Here is a 19,861-nt window from a genome sequence, read left to right as displayed (position 1 = left end):
TTTTTAGTAAAAATTGGATATAGAAAAGTATTTTTACTATATGAAGTGTTCGTTCATATGCGTACTCGGGCAGCAAAATTGAACCTTATTAAGAAAAAAAATCAATCAAAGAATTTTGTATGGCTATATAATGATTCCTGCGAATAATAGTAAAATAGGAACATGTTGAAATGCAAGTAATCCCAGCTAATAAGAATGCTTAGACATGAACTGCCAAAAAATAAAGCTAGAAATGTCTAATAAATCAAAAAAAAAAGACTACAAAAGCTGGGTAAAACTAAACTTAATTAATAAGAAGAGTGTAATAATATGTAATAATGTATAGTGTAATAGTTTAATAACAGATATTGTAAAGTTACAGCGTAGTATGCTTGATAACGAATCAAAAACACCATCCAAGTGCAATAGAAAGAACCATGTTACTAAGGTAAAAGAGAAACAGTGGACTCAATCAAATTCTGTAGAACTGCAAAATTGTTAAACCTCCTCCCAGCAATTTGTCATATCGATGACCTTTTAAATGTAAAGTGAGAAATTCACACTCACTATTTTACTAAAAATGGGAAATCCAGATATGAACCTCCGAAACGGATAAGGTAACCGAAGAAGAAGAAGAAAAAGAAAAAGGAGAAGAGGAAAAAAAAGATGTCGATAAATCAGCGTGAAACTATTGGTTGGTGTCGAGACAATTGTCTTCCGAAATAAAAGGTTTTCTTACGACAATTTTTAACCAAACAATTGCAACAAGAAGCTACCTAAAATATATAACAAATGAGGAAACCATGAACGACGATAAATACAGATATAAGCTCCAATATCTTCAGCTAACAACTAACGGAAATATTCTTATGAAATGAAAAGCGAAGTATTCGCACAAATATTTAAAAAAAATTATTTAGGATTAAAACTGGTTTAAGCAATAATTTCCTGGATATTGGATCTTAAATTGTTGTCTCATGACAATCCCTGATCTCTAAAGTCACCCTTGATTTCAAAGTCCAATATCTCGAAAACTACTAAGAATATTCTCATGAAACAAAGAGCTTAATACTTAAAGGAATATTTTCACAGATGCTATTTAGGGTTTAAATCACTTAAAGCAAAAATTAACGATTGATGTCTAAAATTCCTATAATAACAATTATTACAATATTAATTTAATAACGTCCGAACAAAACGAAAAAAGAAAGAACTTACCCAAAGACCCTGAAAATTAATATTTCGATTTTAGTGCAACAAATTAATATATCACACTCCAGTTAGCACATTTAATTTCTTTGGTAATTTCTACTTGTACAAATTAACTAATTTGCATCAAGAAGTAATTATTGGATATAATGGATGTCGAACATTAGAATTTATTTAGCATATTTATGGGAGGAAACCTTCTAAGGCAATCTGCAAACATTCCTCTGAACAAAATAATTTTTTGCTTATTAAAAAGGATGACAGAGCAGACCCTAAGAACTAGAGACCTATCACCTATTTAGCGATGATCTAAAAATTGTTTAGAGCTCTAATAAATGAGAATATCTACAGCCATTATATTATCAACGGCAACATCTTTGAGAAAGAGCAATTGTAAATAACAGCTTACCATTGATGTAGCTGTTGTTATGCAAGTCCAAAGGAAGGAACGAAATTCAAAATACATAGATGCAAAGGAACAATAAGCGACAGAAAACATTGTCTTATTTACATTATATAGATGACCTTAAACTGTATGGCAAATCATAGGACACGCTTTTTGAACTTACTATTTGAAGATTAGGTCAGTCTAGTTGTAGACTGGACATACCAGCAAAAAAAAACATTAGAAATTGAAGAGAATGTAGAGCCCACATAAAATTTAACTTGAACATTTTTTAGAAATAAATTTATTAATTTAATTATTTCAGGCAGGTGTGGTGACATTTGTATTAGAATGCTTCAACTGCCTGGAATTGTATAACAAATTTTACTTTTAATTAATGTTTAGGTTAGACTTTATTTTACAATTTTAGGCAGTTGAAGCATTTTAATGAATATTACGTCTAAACTGCCTGGAATAATAAATAAATTTTTAATTAATATTTAGTTTAAACCTTGTCTTACAATTCCAGGAAGTTAAAGCATTTATGTTTGTAAATGTTTAGATTAATATTTATTTTACAATTTGATGCAGTTGAAGCATTTTAATGAATATTACGTCTAAACTGCCTGGAATTTAAAAAAATTAATTAAAAAATTATTCTAGGCAGTTGTGGTGCAACTTTTATTAACATGCCTCAACTGCCTGGAATTGTAAAATAAAGTTTAGCCTTAGCATTATTTAATAAGTTATTCCACGAATATGTGACATAATTTTCACTTAAAATGCTTCAATTGCATCAAATTCGAAAATAAATATTAATCTAAACATTTACAAACATAAATGCTTTAATTTCCTGGAACTGTAAAACAAGGTTTAAACTAAACATTAGTTAAAAATTAATTTATTAATTATTCCAGGCAGTTTAGACGTAATATTCATTAAAATGCTTCAACTGCCTAAAATTGTAAAATAAAGTTTAACCTTAGCATTATCTAATAAATTATTCCACGCATATGTGACATAATTTTCAGTTTAAATGCTTCAATTGCATTAAATTGTAAAATTAATATTAATCTAAACATTAATTAATTACTCATTCCAGGCAGTTGTGACACAATTTTTAATAAAAATGCCCCAACTTCCTGGAATTGTAAAACAAGGTTTAACCTAAACATTAATTAATTATTCTAGGTAGCTGTGACGTAATATTCATTAAAATACCTTAACTACCTGAAATTGTAGAATACAGATTAAATTAAATATTAATTAAAAATTAATTAATTATTCCAGGCAGTTGAGGCTTAATCTTAATTAAGATGACTCAACTATCTGGAATTAAATAATAATTATATAATAATATAATAATCAAAATTATAATATTTAATTTTTATTGACCCATATCTATTACCTAGCTATTAGTAGGCAATTGGGTGTCAATTTTTTTTCTGGTATTTTAAAATACATTTTTACCTAAATATTAATTAATTAATTGTTCCAGGCAGTTGTGACGTAATATTAATTAAAAATGCTTCAACTGCTTAAAATTGTAAAATAAAGTTTAACCTAAACATTAATTAAAAAATAATTTATAAATTCATCCAGGCAGTTTAAACGTAATAATCATTAAAATGCTTCAACTGCCCAAAATTGTAAAATAAAGTTTAACCTTAGCATTATTTAATAAATTATTCCACGCATATGTGACATAATTTTTAGTTTAAATGCTTCAATTGCATTAAATTGTAAAATTAATATTAATCTAAACATTAATTAATTACTCATTCCAGGCAGTTGTGACACAATTTTTAATAAAAATGCCTCAACTTCCTGGAATTGTAAAACAAGGTTTAACCTAAACATTAATTAATTCTTCCAGGTAGCTGTAACGTAATATTCATTAAAATACCTTAACTACCTAAAATTGTAGAATAAAGTTTAAATTAAATATTAATTAAAAATTAATTAATTTATTATTCCAGGTAGTTGTGACATAATATTATTAAAAATGAGTTAACAGCCTGGAATTATAAATTGCCTCAACTTCCTGGAATTGTAAAACAAGGTTTAACCTAAACATTAATTAATTCTTCCAGGCAGTTGTGACGTAATTTTCACTAAAAATGCCTCAGCTGCCTGGAATTATAAAATAAGGTTAAGCTAAACATTTTTTAAAAATTAGTTTATTGATTATTCTAGGCAGTTTAGACGTAATATTCATTAAAATGCTTCAACTACCTAAAATTGTAAAAATAAAGTTTAACCTAAACATTAATTAAAAATTAAATTTTAAATTATTTCAGGCAGTTTAAACGTAATAATCATTAAAATACTTTAACTGCTTAAAATTGTAAAATAAAGTTTAACCTTAACATTAATTAATTATTCCACGCATATGTGATATAATTTTCACTTAAAATATTGCAATTGCACTAAATTTTAAAATAAATATTAATCAAAACATTAATAAATTAATTATTATTTCAGGCAGTTGTGACACAATTTTTAAAAAAAATGCCTTAACTTCCTGGAATTGTAAAACAAGGTTTAACCTAAACATTAATTAATTATTCTAGGTAGCTGTAACGTAATATTCATTAAAATACCTTAACTGCCTGAAATTATAGAATAAAGTTTAAATTAAATATTAATTAAAAATTAATTACTTAGGACCAGGTAATTGTGACATTAGATTCATTAAACATACCTCAACTACATGGAATTGTAAAAAAACTTTAACCTAAACATTAATTAAAAATCAATTAATTTAAGATTCCAGGTAGTTGTGACGTAATATTCTTTAAAATGCAATTGTGACACAATTTTAAAAATGCCTCAACTGCCTGGAATTGTAAAATAAATTTCAACTTAAACGTCAATTAAAAATTAATTAATTGTTCCAGGCAGTTGAGGCTCAATCTTAGTTAAGATGACTCAACTTTCTGGAATTGTAAATCAATTTTAAAAAGTCGTTAATGAATTAATTAATTATTAAAGACAGTTGATGCGTAATTTTATTTATGATTCTCAAGGTAAGTATTTATTTTAAACCTTAATACCTGAAAAACTAATATTTAAAATATTATCTTAATATCGTATGATGTTTGACAGTTGATACGTTATTTTATTTATTTAGTTATATCAGCACCACTCTTTAAATATTGTTTCTATCTCTAATTCTTAAGGTTTAATTAAGGCACTTGCTAGTCTTTAACTTCTATATTTCTAAAAGCAAAGAAATCATAGTTTCTGGAAAAGTGTTATAAAATGATATGATAGCACAAATTGGGATTTTCATTAAAAACTTTTGATATATTTTATTGCTCTATTGACTATGGTATGTCTCAATCCTCAAACTAAGGTTCTATCTCTAATAGCAACGAAATTACAAAGTTTTTTGGAGACGAAAAGTGCGAAAACTACATTTACATTTTTTTTTAAAAGATGGAATGCTCTGGTTCTTAATTCTAGTGAAAACGAGATGAAGAATGAAGAGAAATATCGCATCAGAACTTTTGCATATGAATTAGAATAAATCTACCCACAAGACTTGATAAATTATTTAGAAAAGCATGATCGCACAGTTTCTGCCCCAAAAGTTGTACTAATTTGTAATAATCAAAATTATAATATCCAATTTATATTGACCCATATCTATTACCTAGCTATTAGTAGGCAATTGATTGTCGATGTTTTTCCAATACTGGGTCAAGGTTTTAAAGAAATATTAAAAAAACATTAACAAAATAAGAAATTACTGAGCAACATGAATAAATCGTAAATACAACAACCCGCAAATAATAATTTAATTCGTGATGCACCTATACAATAACCATAACTAAAATAAAATCATTCACATTACTTATGAGAAATTCTTAATACGTGTTATCCATTATTTTTTACTTTTTTAATACTTTAGTTTTTAATTAAAATAAAACATTTGCTTAAATGAAGAAAATATAACTCGAAAAATCGGATGATAAACAAGAGTTAAAGCAGCAAATAAATCGTAAGCAAACGGATTCTGTGCCTTATCGGTAACCGGATATCCAATTTATCTATTCAAACAGTGGCAACCGAAATCAAATTTCCGAAAATAATCCAAAATATTTTTGGTTAAAAAGTGTTCGCGATGCAACGCGTTGCAATAAAGAATGGCAACGGGATAAATTTATTCGTGAACGAACGTCTAAGCCAATTTCGCAGGGAAATCGTTTCTGAAAGCGAATTGTGAAAATGTAATAGAGGATGTCGGAAAGAAAATCTTATAACACTTATTTAATATTTAACCAACAACTGCTGACAAGCGTAACAAAAAATACAAAAATGGCAAAACTTATTGAGTTTTTTAATAAACATGCAAAAGCAATTTATAATCCTAATTACATTATCATTGGGCTTTTGCAAGTATAGTTTCTAAAGTTAAATTAGCACACTCAAATCTCTTACGCCCCCTAATTATCACATGTCAAAACAATTTCACAACCCCATATAGCTTTCTACCAAAAAGTAATTTATAGCGCCCTCTTATGCACAAACCAACATTTCTAATACGATCAATAAAACATCTTTAATAATATATGTATCAGCAGCTAACTGCTTTAAGCTGTTCAATATTATTTTCAGTTCTTGCCAACCAAGTTAGAGGGCGACACACTCACTCTCTAAGCCTAAATAAATAAAAATGTTGTCTGGCCTTACTCATAAATCATATCAGAAGGGTTTATATTTCCCGGGGGTGTTTTAGACGGCCACACACAAAATGGAGAACGTTAGTTTATTTCACATATTACATTATTCGGTGCAAAAAATCCTAACGTATACGTTGAACATGTGATTAGGTTTTGAAGAGGGTTAATCGGGGTGGATTTATGGGGTTTTGTTTTAGTTGTAGTATTATCTGTAATAGTTTATGAGATAAAAAATTTCCACAATACATAAATGTCTTATAGAATATCGCACATTGAGTTAACACTCCTGTAACCAAGTTTAATAAAAAAATAAATGTTGTATCCATTTAAGTTATGCATTTGTGTCCGCAAATTGCCTCATAATATTCAATGTACTTAATATTGTTCATATCCTAATTAAATTATGTTTATTGGACCAAACAGTTTTAATATTGCAGACCTTTCGGAAGCTTAAAAGACTTAATGAAACTGTTTTGTCTTTTTTTTTTTGTTTGCACATTCGAATTATCTTTTTCATCAGGGGATCCAGGGGGAGCTTACTGTGTTTTCGTTCAGCCCTCGCCACATCCCTTTTATTTCTTTTCACCGTTCCTCGCTAAATTGCTTTGGAAAATATTTATTATGAAAATAAAAAATGGCCCAAATACAGGTAATATTTTTTTTGCCAAGAATTCCTGAATTATTTGAGAAAACAATGATTTTATTAGAGAAATATGAAAAGAAAAAAATTATTTCATACGATTGAATAAAAAACAGGTGACTGAGGCACGTTTTGAATTTAATAACTAATCGTACTCACGTAAGTTATGCATCTATTTATAAAACTTTTAAATAAACTCTATTAAAATCGTATATATTCCAAAACAAAAGGCGAAATGAATGAAACGGTTGGGTTGGTTTGGTATTCGTGTAATATGCGGTTTCATTTCAGTGGTCAGAAACGATAACGAGGCTATTAGAGGTAATAAAAGAAAAAAAAACCTGGGATGTATCCTAATTGGATACAGAGGAAAACGTGTCAATTTAGGACTGACGTTGAAAATGGATATTTTTCAAAAAAATTTTTATGGTTACAACACTCACGAACCTTTCGCCTACGTGACTCGACACGCGATGGGTTTTTTTTAAACATTTAAATTGCATGTTTAGGCTAAATAAATTAAATTTCCTTGTGCCATAAAGAAATCTGAAAAGCGTCGAACATATTTTCAGTTTACTTTATGTCGCTAGTAAATGTTTAATGGTAAATTATGATGGTTTTTAACGTATATATATATTTTCTTTTTTATTCTCCAGTTTCTTTATTTCAATGCGAGATGAGAAAAACAATGTACAAAAGCAGCTACATTTTCTAAATCGTAAAGGAGTGGCTTTTTGAAGATAAGAGAAAGAGAGTAATTTAAGATTTAATGAATGCATTAAAATTTTAGAGACTAAGATTTCGCTTTATAGACACGCTTAGAATTCGCTTTATGTACAATATAAGAATCTTTATTATTTGGGGTATTTGGGTTTCCTTTGTTATTAGTCTAATCTTTATTTGTTTTAAAGAAGCTATGTTTAATATCTTTCAACTTAGAGAGGAAGGTGATTTAATATAGCATAGGTTTGTGAAATATTTAAGCAAAATATTTTATAGGGATAGATCAAAAGGAAAAACATGATTTTGCATCGAGTTTTGAATTTGGGTACTGAAAGTATTAAAAAATTATACTTTTGAAACGTATAATTCTTTTTTATTTATATTTAATTAAATTTATTAAAAACATTAGTCCTATTAAGCTTATGTGCTTATGAGGAATATTTTATTAAATAATTTTATTTTTCTGGAAAAGAAATTTTATTAATATTTGTTAGTACGTCGATTTACCATTTCAAATTCTAACTCGATATTCAAATTAACAATAATGACATTAAAATTGAAGCTGAGCATGTTAGAGAGCCTTAGAGACACCATTTTCTATTATTGGCCTACAACAGACTTTGATTTGATAAAATTAATTAATAAATATTGGGTTTGAAGAAATTTACCTTTGTGGTCTTAGATGTGAGTGAGATCAACTGGCTTAGTAAATTCATCAGTGTTAGAAATACTATCCAGGTATCTCTCATTTTAAGTGATAAATTTCACTAGTTTAAAAGACCTGATAAAACTACAAAGTTTAAGAGGTCTAGTGTCTTTTTCCATAAAATGTCATAAATTACCTTTTCTTTGACCCGTTTATGAGACTTGATCATCCTGAAAAATCCAGAAGCTATCCTGTACCTATCCTAATAAGAACAGTGTCATCTGGTATCAACCAGTACTTATTCAAGCATACACAATCGGCTGAAACCTTATTAAACATAAATTAATAATCCAATGTCTATTTAGGTTATGCAGTAAATATTCGATATATGTGTTTTTTTTTAATGACGTATATCATCAAAATGTCAGTAAAAATCTTTAAAAATTACTCGTCTAGTAGCCATGCCTTTATGAATAGTCTAGATTTTAAAATAAAGATTAGTAAATGTTTGGACACAAAGGCATAACTTAAATGGATACGATTGTTAGCGATCTGTTTTAATTAATTACAGCTATCGGATATGTATTGATGGTTGTTCTTATAGGCCATACCTTCATGTGAGTTGTATATGGAATCTTTTGTAGTGACCATTTTCTCACAGCTTCAGTCCTTAACGACTTCATATTTTTTACGAAAAACATATATATCATCATCTTTGGATTCTAGATCTAGGCCAGAAACAAGGATCTATGCTTTATTTTTATTTGTTGCTACTTTTAATATATTTTCACATTTGAAGGGTTTTATTTTTTCTCTTATATGAAACAGTTTGAAATCCATCAATGTCAAATATCTATTATTACAAGCCAGTAGGTTTTCGATTTATTACATGAATTAGACCTGCAAAATAATATATTCATGAAAGAGGATTTTTATATAAAAAAGGTGAATTAAAGAGCACAAAGTTTCTAGACTGAAAGAAGACAACGAACTGCAAAAACAGGTTTAGAATTTAAAAGAGTTTTCAAAGAAACTCAATCATTATATTTGGGCTGGTAGAAGAAGCTGATGATTCTTCATTATTTAATGAAGAAAAACAAAATTTATTTAATAACACCCTAAAATTTAAAGTGGGTCAACATAATATTAATAACTTTTATAGACCTACAGCTAGACCAGTAATATAATATCTATGCCTCATCTGTACCATGTGTTTAAGGGTAGAGACTAACGATTTGGTTCATAATCGAGGGTTACTCCTATTTTCCATTGTAAATTCTATCAATGATTGTATATTTTAATATTGTATAATTTAAATTTGAATCAGAGATGAAAAAAATATATTTTGCTGGATTATGAGTAATTTTCTTATTTCTTCCAGGCATTTGAGGTCCAGGAATTTTTTACTTATTTTATAAATTTGAAATACATTTTTAACTTGTGACTAAATGGCCATTAAAAAAAAATCAGGTTTTTCGAACTTTCTTAGTAAATGTTTGTCTTCCAGGCAATTGAGGCTATTTTTTCATTCATTTAAAATTAAAAATAATTAAATTAATTGTTTAATTAAAAATAATTAATTAATTATGACTTAGTTTCCTATTTCTTTCAAGAATATGAAGTCATTTCTCATACTTTTCAAACCTTTTAAGTTACTTTTCTTGTTTTCCATGCATGTGACACCAGTTTTTCCAGAGAAAAAAAATCATATTTTCGAGATTTTTTAAGTAATTTTTTATTTGTTCCAGGTATTTGAGAACCAGGATTTTTTTACTTGTTTTATGGATTTAAAGAAATTTTTCATATTTTTCGGACTTTACCAGTTAATCTTTTTGCCCAGGCAATTGGGGCCAATTTTTTTTTTGCTTTTCAGGACTTTTTAATATTTTTCATATATTCCAGGAATACGAATTAGTATTTTGTTTATTCCAGAAATTCTATTCCTAGTTTCTCACACTTTCCAATCATTTTAAACGTCACGTTTCATGCTTTCCAGGCAATTGAGGCCATGTTGTACTTATTCCAAAAATTTTAAATATTTTTTTTTTTGCTTTCCAGAATTTTTTGAAAATTTTTTATATGTTCCAGGGACATGAACTTAATATTTATTTAACAGTATAAAAACTAGAACAGCCAAAGGTTGAACCAACTTTACTTCCTAAAAAGAGTCAAAGAAACAAAAGAGTGAAGAATAAATAAATTATAGGTAAACTTACTGACCATCATTTTATTATTATTATTATTATGACTATGTTGATTGTTATGACTGTGTTTATTCATTTATTTCTTATATTTGCAAATTTTTTGATATACATATTTATGATGTAAATGTTGCTTTAACTTTACTTGTGTATAATTTAATTAATGCTTTTTACACTGTCTTGAAAATAATGAATAGTTACAGGAATTTTAAAAATTCTAAAATATATTAAATATTTTTTTAAATAAACTAGAAATTTATGAGAGTGCCATATACAAACCCCATAAAATTGATCCTCAGTTATTTAACAAAGATCTATAAGCTTACATACAAAATAAGAGGCGACCAAATTTTATACACGTTATTGTAGGTTATACTAATATAGACATAAATTCATATACGTATATAAGTAATGAATATTTAAATATTTTATTACTAAATGGATATAAATTAACAAATGTACTTGAGCACAAATCGATTTAAAAGTTTATTAAGGAAATTGCCTGGAATAAGGTTGATTCTTTTATAATATCAGCATTTTACCTGAAAATACAAAAAAAATATTGAACGACATTGGATAATACAGTGTATAGTGTTTATGCAATTATATAGTGCTTATCGTGCTGAACCAGGAAAATTAAAAAAGAAATAAAACTATAAAACAAAAAAATTAAAAACGTTATTCGAAATAGTTTTTAAATTGCTCTAGAAAATAGAATTAACAAGTAATAAATGTAAAAATAAATAATAAATCCACAACGGAGCAAAAAGAGATACCCAATCAATTAAATCAATATTTTGTTGATGAAGAATATTATAAATCTTGCAACTTCGGTAGTATAACGTAATATAAACATCCACTTCATCTTTTTTAAGTCAAAGGATTTAATAGACAAAATTAATTCAAAACTGAAAGCTTTAATTTTAATAAACAAGACCATTTTTGACACTAATTATTGTAGTAATAGAAATTGGAATAATTTCAGATGTTTTAAAAATCACGATAAAGCCATTATTTAAAATGGAACTAAATATCAGATGTGTCAAAAATAGTTGAAAAGATTAGAATGACTATTAAAAGCTTCAATCTTTTAGCAGATTCACAATACGGATTTTGCAAATATTTATCTGCAGAAGACGCAATGGAATTTTTGACGAATATTTACGAAAAATTAAATCATAATAAAGCAGTAATGCTTCATTTGATACCATAGACCACAAAATTTTGGTTGACTGTCTGGAGGACCTTAGCACTAAGAGAGGTAGCAAAAACCTATTTAAAACAGGTAGTGAACATTGAAGAGTGAGAGTTTGCACGAGTTTGATAATACCGCAGATATTTGCACGATTTCATCATTTGCAGATTATACAGTGATCCTGTATGAAGACTATTCATGGCAATGGATAAAAGGAAAATAAAATTCATGAATTTTTATTTTTTTTCTGATGCTATGGTACATGAAATTTTTATTATCTAAAAATGCGCCTTTATCACTTTAAGCCCGTTAAAAGTATAAAGCCAAAGGACACAATACACGAGGGAGAAAAAAAACGGGAACAAACCAGACATGTATATTTTAATAATGTCTTTTGGCTCTATGTGTTTTTTGAGTTTCCATTCCTAATGACCTCTTCAGAGACCACGTGCTCTAAGAGCGAAGAGGCGATGTGACAGGCTTGCGCCAACCGCGGTTCGCTTTTGTCGGTTTTAGTTTCAGTAGTATCGTGGGCGTCGGCTATTGCACAAGAACGCTATCTCTTTCCAGGTACGTAATTAGAAAAACGTGCTTCTCGATATACTGCTTCAATATAACCTAGAAATTTTGAAAATTAGCGGGTGCGCGCCTTTATTTTTTTCGTTTTGTCATTGTCGTTCCATTGATCTTAACAAGTTATTTTTATTAAAGCGTAATTTTATTGCAAGTTAAATTAGTAGTAATCAGTTTTTTTTCTATTAATAGTGCGTAAATTAATATATTCTTAGAACATTCAGCTGTACTTTTAAAATATTCACCTAAAAAAAGTATCATTTTCTATAGATGATTATGCTGAGACAAAATTAAAATTCTGGTGGCGTAAGCACAGTTCGAATCTTCTGAAGAGGTGACAAGCTAAAAAATATGCTTGAAACGTGCTTTAAAAGAAAAAAATTAGCGTATCACTCACTGGTTAAAACGCAAGTTAGGAGTATACCATATAAGAAACCGCCGGTATTCTTTTAATTTAAATATAATTTTTAGCAAAGAGTTAATCGTGTCCATTTAGGTTATGCATTGATAAAGTATTATTTTTATTTTAAATAATGAACAATAGTGAGCCAATAAAAATTATTATGCGTTTTAAAAAATTTCAATGAATTTATACAGATTTTTTTGGTATGCAAAAAAAACATTTAAATTTAATATTTTTGTAATCAATGGGAACTAATTTTTAATATCTCTTGTATAAGCATGAATTAAATATAAAACCAATTAAAAATATTATTACACATAAAGTACATACATTTTTTAATTATTTGTGTATCATATCCACTTCGGTTATGCATTAATAAAGTATAATTTTCATAATAAATTCATTACAATCACTGCAACTAATGAAAGGTATTATTATTTCTAAAAGACTTGAATTTTCTATTAGACCTTATACTAAAGCGAATTATGGGTGTACAAGAAACTGCTGGTATTTCTTTGCTTTAAATATCAATTTTACCAAAGTATTGATTGTGTCTGTTTAAGTTAAGGATGGATAAATTATTATTTTTATTTTAGTTTACAGATATTATATTTGTATGCAAAAAAAACCTTTAATTTTGTAATACAAATATTTTATTTTATTTTATATTTTTCATGAAGGCTCTATTACACAATAACGAATTTATTAATAACATATTTAAAAAGAATAGTTAACCTGAATATATAAGTATCCTATCCATCTAGGTTATGCATTAATAAAGTAATATTTTCATTTTGTAACTGCAAATTTTTAGTCGCTGCTTATAATAAAGAGTGTTATAAAAAAATCGTATAAATTTATTGATATTTAAAGAAAATACATTAAAGCTTTGTTATACAAAAGATCATTTTATACAATATATAACCTGAATATCTAAATACCGACAAAATAAATACATATATCGAATATAATTCAAATAAATAATTTACTACAAACGGTAATTCTTTTAAAGATATTCGGTTTCAATATTATTCCTTTGATTTAAATATAATTTTTAGGTAGGTGTTGAATGTATCCATTTAAGTTATGCATTATAAAAATAATATTTTTATTTTAAATAACGACCTATGATGTAGTTATAAGAAGTATTATACTTTTTGATAAATTTAAATAAGTCTAAAGATATTATATTCGTAATCAAAAAAAAATTAATATTTTTGTATTCAATAAGAATTTCTTTTTAATGTCATTATTTAAAGAAGAATTAAATATAGACCTATTAAAAAATGTCAATAAACTTAAATATAATTTTTAATTATTTATGTATTATGTCTAATTAAGTTATGCATTATTAAAATGATATTCTTGTTTATTTTTTAAATAATGAACAATGTGCTAATAAAATTGTTATGCTTTTAAAAAAAATTAAATGAATTTATAATATATAACAAATTAATTAATATCTCACTTAAAAAGAACATTAGACTGACATAAATATTATACTTGAATTAAGTATAATTTCCTTTTCATTTCTTTTTAATCACTGCAAATAATAAAAGGCATTATAATTTCTGAAAAACTTTAAATTAATTATTATTTATTATTATTATTTATAATATTTTAAAAAAATATACAGCAAAGGTCTGCTAAATGTAAGCTACTTTTATATAATATATCAATAACCTTGTTGTCTAAATATCAAAAAAATAAATACTATATCAAATATAATTCAAATAAATAATGAACTCTCATAAACAAATTATTATAAAACTTTAATGCTTTTAAAGCACCATTAATATCTAATTATATAATATAAATTTCTGTACAACCGAATACTTAATCAAATAATAAACAATAATTAACTGCCGGTATTCCTTTGATTTAAGATAATTGTTAGTATTGATAGTGTCCATTTAAGTTATGCATAAATAAAAGATTTTTGCTTTATTATTTTTTTTTGTATTTTAACATAACTAATTTTTTACTGCGACAAATAAATAAAAGTAAAGAAATCAAATTAAACTTTATTAAAAAATAAGTTTTTATAAATAACAGATATTATAATCGTATGCCAAAAAAAAGCATTTAATATTTCTGTAATAATTTTAAATTGTTAAATAATAACCCATTTAAAAGATCAAATAACTGAAATATATATTTTTGATTATTTATGCATTAGGTTCTTTTAAGTTATGCTTTAGTAAAATATAATTTCCCTTTTATTTCTTTTTAATCACTACAAATAATAAAAAGTTATAATGTTTTTGGAAAACTTGTTTATAATTCAAATTCGATCTAATATCAAATATAATTTGCATAAATAATGATATTTTGTAAACAACTTACTATCAAACTATAATGTTTTTAAAGCACCAATAATACTCAATTAAATTAAATATTTTTTTTATTAATATAGCATCGTATTGATCAAAAAAATTTTAAAATATTTTAAATAAATAGATATACTAATGCCTAATACCTTCCATAAAAGACAATAAGTCAAATTTTTTATAAAATGTTTCTCATGCCCATTTAAATTATGCATAGAAAAATATTATTGCTATGAGAGTTTTCGTGTATTTTTATTTAAATTAAATATTAATTTAAATCAAAATAAATAAAATTTCGTAAGCATAGCAGAAAATTATCTGTATTATGTTCTACATTATCGTTATAAACAAAATTCTTTACGTCTACCCCATTTTATGACCTAACCTTCATTTGTTACCGTTAGCTTGTGTCTAATAAAACGTGCATCAGATCCATTTAAATTATGCATATTTTCACTTTAATATGCCGACTTTATGACGCGTTTAAACCGAAAAAAAAGAACTAACCTAAAGGTCAAATTAAATATTTGCATGCATCGTGGCGAATATCCGAATTGACAGTTTGATTGATTGTAGAAACTTGAATATATCAATTGGAACAAATGGCTCTCATTTTCATCTCTTCGTTCCTGTCGATCGATTGATTTACAATTTATTCTTGCCGGCCCTGCTGTGCTTGCTACAACTGCTCAGCAAATAAAAGTTGCCTTTCTGCTGATAAAATTGGATCTGAAATTGAATCACTTTTTTTTTAACTGGATTGCTTGGAAAACTGGCAAGGAAACTTTCAAGGCTTACAAATGATCATCGACAAACTATGCCTCTAGGTCATTTTAAACTGCTGCTTTTCCATAGTAATTACATAAAACCACATTCACGCCAATTTTCGCAAACCCCTTGACGCTGCAACACTACTAATCTTTCAATAATAGAAATTCGAACTGTTAAACCAGAACTCGGTGCAGGCTGCATAATTAAATCGTCCTTACCGAGCTTAAATATACAGCGGAAATTGATAATACCTTCTCTAAGGATCTCATCGCCGAACATTCGGGTAATAACACATCAGACAGATTCTCTAAGGAATTAGTTTAGATGGGTCGCGAGATTAGGAATGTCTTTAGGATTAAAACACATTAGCGTAGCAAAACTGATAGCGTGTAACCTCGACGTCTCTTAAACCTTATCGCTTTATAAACCCTTCATCTTATGAACTGTACAATAAGGAAGGAGAGTGTGCTTATCGTGTCCATTTGAGTTATGCATTATTATATAAAGTAGTTGATGATTTGTTGTATGTGCAAGATATCAAGCATCATGTCTCTTTTATATGCCTTTTTTATCATTTATATGTAATTAAAGGTAGTTTTTACTTCTTTCAGGTAATTTGAGCTATTTTTCATTTCTCTGAAGTCAATTAGAAAAAAGTTTTTAGTTCCATTTTTTTTTTGGTACACAAATTGTGCTAAATATTTTATAGCATGTGAAAATAATATCAGTACGCTCAAATATTATCAAAAATTAAAAACGTTAATTGCTTCGGCATTCACTGCAAGTGTAAATATTCCATCGCTGACTGACTGCTATATAATTAATTTTTTAAATTTTAACTGCGTCGCATTAATTAATTTTTTTTTATGCGGCACTTACATATATATATATATATCACTCCCTTTCGTATCTAATATATATAATATCCCCGAGAAGGTAATTTACCGGGAAGAGCTAGTTTAATTTTAAGTTATGTCTTAATATATTTTCATGTCAAGACAGTGGAGGCAGGGAAGGAATTATTACCCTATTTGTGGGCGAGATCTTGATTGTCGAGGAACGGGTTGGAAAAGGCACTTAGAGAGTAAAAGAAAATTTATGATCTTTGAACGCATTAACTAATTTAATGAATATTAAATCTACAACCATCAAATAAATTGTCGGATACAATAATAATAATAATAATAATGTTTCTTTATTTAGCATCATGCTACAAAAAATTACAAAGAAAGAAAATTTTTAGAATATAACTAAAAATAAAAAGGAAAATTTAAATGGCATATAGTAAACTAACAAATAGGTATTATAGGTATAAGTATAAATTATACCAACAAATGACAACAGATAATTTAAAAAATATATATATAAAACTTAAAACTATCATAAATTTGAAACAATAAAATTTAAGACCTTAACTAAGATAAAAAAAAAAAAAAAAAAAATATGTAAATATAAAAAATTTAAAACCTAATCTAGAGCCTAAAAAATTTAAAATTTAAAAATATAAAACCTTAAACTATATTAAAAGAGTAAAGATAAAATAATAAAACACAAAGCAATACAACCAAAATAAAACATTTATACCTTATACCTATACAATATAATATAATTTAATTTCTTGGGATGGAATATATATATCTTTTTAATGTTTTTCTAAATGTGACTAGGCTTTCACTGTTCTTTAAATGTATTGGCAATTCGTTAAAATATTTGAGGCCTTTATGGAGAATGGTATTTGTCATTCTGTCTGAAGTATGTCTCCCCATTAGTACAAAATCCCCTCGCTGTCTGGTAGCATAGTTATGCAAATCACTAAATATTGTGATTTTTTCGCAAATATATTCTGGTAGCAATTTATTTTTTAATTTAAAAACAAACATACATGTATTAAACAATATTTTTTGTTTTACTGCCAAAATATTTAGGACATAAAGTCAAAATTTTTGAATATATTAAACTATTGAGCTAGATAAGCTCAGACGAACTTACCCTTATTTTTAATCCATTATTTAAGAAAAATTACTTTTGTCAATTTTGCCGATGTTTTATTTGAATATAAGGTGTGCCTAAATTTATATGCAGAGTCCAGAGATCGTTTGGTTTAAATTACCGAAGTTGACATTTACTTCCGATGTAACCGAAAATGCCAAATCAATAAAAATATTTTAGTTGAGTGAAGTCCATTTAAGTTATGCATTAATAAAATAATACTTTTATATTATTTCCTTTTAATCGCTGCAAATAATGAAAGGTATGATTGTTTCTGGGAAACTTGTACAAATTTACGTTTTTTTGTTAAACATGCATCTGTTATACAGAAGCTGATTTTAGTTAAAATATCGGAACATTTTTTTAAATTTAAATAAATAATAAATTTTTATAAATAATTTAAGTCAAAGCACCAATAATATCCCATTAAATAAAATAATATTTTAATATAATTTATAAACAGATATTTTAAAATCAGGCAAAAAATATGTTTTTAATAAAATATCATCTCCATTTAAGTTATGCATAAATAAATTATTCTTTTTGTATTATATGTGTGGAGATATTATATAATTTTCCCTCGTTTTCAATGGTTCATATTTCATATCGCGACTTTTATTAGTCCATGATTTAAAATCATTTTTAATAAAATAAGCCTTTGCTTTATATTTAACATTAATTAATTTAAACCCATCTTTTTCAATAGTAAGATATAGTTGCGTTCTTGCTATTCTATATCACTGACCAAAAAATTTCAATAAACAGTGCTATTGAATATTGAATAAATATTTTCTGTAAAATCATTGTTTTTTATTAATAGAACCCTTACCCCCCCACCCACCCAAACATTTGCCCAATAAGAGATTCTTTTGAAAAATCACCATTTTTCGTCCCAATCTAATAACACTGTTTTTGTATTAAATATTTATTAATATAAATATTATATATATTTATGTCAAATTTAAATAAACAAACTAAATTATTAGATTAGATATTAACGACAAAACCAGCTGTTATTCATGCAAGTTATTTTGGAAACCAATGATTTTTGAAAACAATTTCTTACTGGTAAGTTGTGTGGGGTGGGTGGGGGGTGTAAGGGTAAGGTTAATGAAAAAACGGTTTTGTTGCAGAAAATAGTTGCCTGAGAAAAAAAATGCTTTTTAGGAAAATTATAGGTGATAAAAAAATCTAGAATTTTTTGAACCTTAAGGTTTTCCATTGAAACGTCAAAAACCCTATTTTATTTCTTGAAAGCAAGGCGTATCGCTATAAAAATTGCAGTAGTTGTACTATTTTTATCGTGAATAATTGAAAAATCAATTTTTTAAGATAAATCATTAAGTTTTGAAAAAAAAAATTGTTTTTTGTTTTGGTTCTAGACAACTTTTCATTATGTAGGTCCAAAAATACAGTTTTTAAATTAAGACTATTGGTGTATTTACGAACCATATATGGTCAAGATATATTTGATAAAAAATCTAGAAAAAATAGAAAATGCATTAACGTGTGTGAAACAATAATTATAGCAAATAAGATATACAAATAAAAAAAAATCAATAATACAAATTTGCTCAAAAGTAAACAAGGATTAAAAATATAAAATTTATTTTAGAAATATGCTGTGGTGTACTCTCTTTTATTAAATAATCTTTAGGATAAATCCGTTTCGAATGCCATTGGTAAAAATATATTTTTTTCGCTGTACGTCGAAAAATGCAATTTTCGGATTTTCTTGAATATTTTCGTTATTTTTTGTATTTTTGAAACCACAATTTATTAACCATAATTTTCTTCCATTTTTTCAGTGAAATTTCTATTTTAAACATTTGTTATAGGACAAAGTAGCTTTATATATTTCCTGGAAAAATTACTAAATACCAAGAAATTCATTTACAATACATGATTTAAAAAATTGCTTTCTTCTTCCAAAGCAGTTCCTGATTTCTTTTTTTTAATGCACACCTCCTTTTTTTTGCAATTTTGGGAATGGTAGTTTCTGAGCGTCCGATATAGTTTATTTAAAATTACAAATACGATTGGAACTTCTGGCTTAATTTGCTCAACACAAAACTATTATGACAAAAAACTTCTCCTAATTTAATTTTAATACCAAGAGACTTACTGTC

General features: G+C 26.5%; 1 protein-coding gene and 1 long non-coding RNA gene across 2 annotated transcripts in view; one reads left to right on the top strand and one right to left on the bottom strand.

The window, feature by feature from the left end:
• The window catches only part of LOC126748873 (uncharacterized), a 91,970-nt gene that overhangs the window by 54,191 nt on the left and 17,918 nt on the right, over positions 1 to 19,861 (bottom strand). The window lies entirely within an intron of this gene.
• The window catches only part of LOC126748872 (uncharacterized), a 36,399-nt gene continuing 28,750 nt past the window's right edge, over positions 12,213 to 19,861 (top strand). The window contains exon 1 of the mRNA XM_050458393.1: positions 12,213 to 12,236. The gene's annotated coding sequence lies outside the window, so the exon portion shown is untranslated. The remainder of the gene's footprint in view (positions 12,237 to 19,861) is intronic.

The sequence above is a fragment of the Anthonomus grandis genome, chromosome 22 (assembly GCF_022605725.1).
Source record: "Anthonomus grandis grandis chromosome 22, icAntGran1.3, whole genome shotgun sequence".
Lineage (NCBI taxonomy): Eukaryota > Metazoa > Arthropoda > Insecta > Coleoptera > Curculionidae > Anthonomus > Anthonomus grandis.
This window is presented reverse-complemented; position numbering and strand designations above follow the sequence as displayed.